Below are 2,593 nucleotides of genomic sequence, written 5' to 3' on the forward strand. Positions count from 1 at the left end.
AGCCAAACATTTTCTTGAAAGTTTTCATCCCCTCTTTCACCTCCTTATGGGTTGAATTTCCAAAAACAGTCAAATTATTATGTTTAATTTGTAACAGAATGCACTCCGTCTGCAGGCCACAAGTGGTCCATCGGGACCATCCGACCGCCGTGTCACCCACAGATGACGATACGGATAGGAGGGGCGTGTGGTCAGCACACCGCTCTCCCGGTCGTTATGGTAGTTTTCTGTGACCGGAGCCGCTACTGTTTGGTCGAGTAGTTCTTCAATTGACATCACGACGCTGAGTGCACCCCGAAAAATGGCAACAGCGCATGGCGGCGCGGATGGTCACCCATTCAAGTGCCGGCCACGCCCGACAGCGCTTAACTTCGGTGATCTGATGGGAACCGGTGTATCCACTGCGGCAAGGCCGTTGCCCTATTTGTAACAGAGCAGCTAAATACAAATTTTTGTGCATTTAATTTCAAAAATGCTTGTATAATGGAACATTTCCATAAAAACTTTCATCTCTTGTATATCTCCATAGAGGTCGAACTTCCAAAGCTATTGAAAAAATTATTTTTTTTAATTTTTAACCGAGAAGCCATATCCAAATGATCACAGATTTAGCTTTAAAACATCCATAATGAAATATTTTCGTAAAATATTTCATCCCCTATTTCACCCCCTTATGGGTTGAATTTCCAGAAACACAAATATTTTCTTTTTTCAACTGAGAAGTCAAATACCAATTTTCATAGACGTAGCCTTAAAAATACTTTAGTAATCGTTTAATAATGATTTATTTAAAAAAACTGTCACCCAATCTTTCACCCCTGTATGGGTTACATTTACAAAAATGCTGAAATACTGATTTCTTCATTTCAGAACCAAAAACCAAATACCAATTTTCGTGTGTCTAGCTTCAAAATTTCCGTAAGAGCGACGTATTTTCAGAAAACCTTTCACACCCTTTTCTTCTCCTTATGTGTGCAATTTCGAAAAAGCCTTTCTTAAACGACGCCTACAATATAAGATCAAAAGACTGTCCAAATTTCAAGTTTCTGTCCTTTGCTGTTTGGGATGAGCGATGAGGCGCCGGTCACTGTGGCCGAGCGGTTCTGGGCGCTTCAGTCCGTAACCGCGCTACTCCTACGGTTGCAGGTTCGAATCCTGCCTCGGGCATATATGTGTGTGTGATACCTAACTAACCTAAGGACATCACACACATCTATGCCCGAGGCAGGATTCGAACCTGCGACCGTAACAGCAGCGCGGTTACGGACTGAAGCGCCTAGAACCGCTCGGCCACCGCGGCCGGCAGTGAGCGAGTCAGTCGGTCGGGATTTTGCCTTTATCTATAATAAATGGTTTTCATCCTGTGATAAAATAACTCATAAATTTTTCTCTCCTCATTCATTCACATCAGTGTGTTCAGTCTTAGTGGCAAGAATATTGTCCAGACGGAATTCCATTTCCCTTACGTACGATTCAAAATCTTCACGGTGACATGTTCATTGCATTGCGAATGCGTACCTTCAAGCCCTGTAGGTCGGTATACAAGATCCTTTACAAAACCCGACAGAATGAAGTCTATACGGACCAGGCCACACACTTACTTTTCTCCTGTGGCATCCACATTTTATCAGATTTCCAAGTTAAATTTTGCATCGAAATGGCGTCACCTGGAAGATAAAAACCCACTTTGACCTGTCTTATCACATGTTGAAAATCATTTGTTAATATTTATTATAGTTTTAAAGTTATTAAAGAGTTAAGTTGTAAAGATAAGCCCGCATCTCGTGGTCGTGCGGTAGCGTTCTCGCTTCCCACGCCCGGGTTCCCGGGTTCGATTCCCGGCGGGGTCAGGGATTTTCTCTGCCTCGTGATGGCTGGGTGTTGTGTGCTGTCCTTAGGTTAGTTAGGTTTAAGTAGTTCTAAGTTCTAGGGGACTTATGACCACAGCAGTTGAGTCCCATAGTGCTCAGAGCCATTTTTTTTGTAAAGATAATTTATGGACAGCCTGTACAAGTCGCTAATGATACACGGGAAGCAACGATTGCTGGTAAGCGTCAGTGTGAAACCGGATCTCCGTAATTTTGCTTTCACAGCCTTTTCGCGACATGCGGGTAGAACGCAGCAATGCTCTTCTTGGCCGGCCGATGTTGCCGAGCGGTTCTAGTCGCTTCAGTCCGGAACCGCGCTGCTGCGATCGCAGGTTCGAATCCTGCCTCGGGCATGGATGTGTGTGATTTCCTTAGGTTAGTTAGGTTTAAGTAGTTCTAAGTCTAGGAAACTGATTACCTCAGATGTTAAGTCCCATAGTGCTCAGAGCCCTTTTTTTTCGGATCGTATGCTCTCGTAATTTTAAATCGTAAACCGCGCGGTGATGCACAGCCTCTTGGGGTTGGATGAACATCTCCATGACGATTTTCGCTTTAAGTGTAGCACACCTAGAATATAGCTCGTCAATATCTACCTTACAGGGTCCAGCAGTAGTAAAGTTGCATTTATTCCAGCATCCTCTGCTACGTTTTCCTAGCATGGCTGGTATATTACCGCGTGTGCTAAACTGACCTGTTATGACCCTAACGAGGCGCTCCCGAATTCT

General features: G+C 44.1%; 1 pseudogene; it reads right to left on the reverse strand.

Annotated features, from left to right (window-relative positions):
* Positions 1–302: 302 nt before the first annotated feature.
* Positions 303–420, reverse strand: LOC126102929 (5S ribosomal RNA; annotated as a pseudogene).
* Between the last annotated feature and the right edge of the window lie 2,173 nt (positions 421–2,593).

The sequence above is a fragment of the Schistocerca cancellata genome, chromosome 1, assembly GCF_023864275.1.
Source record: "Schistocerca cancellata isolate TAMUIC-IGC-003103 chromosome 1, iqSchCanc2.1, whole genome shotgun sequence".
Taxonomy (NCBI): Eukaryota; Metazoa; Arthropoda; class Insecta; order Orthoptera; family Acrididae; genus Schistocerca; species Schistocerca cancellata.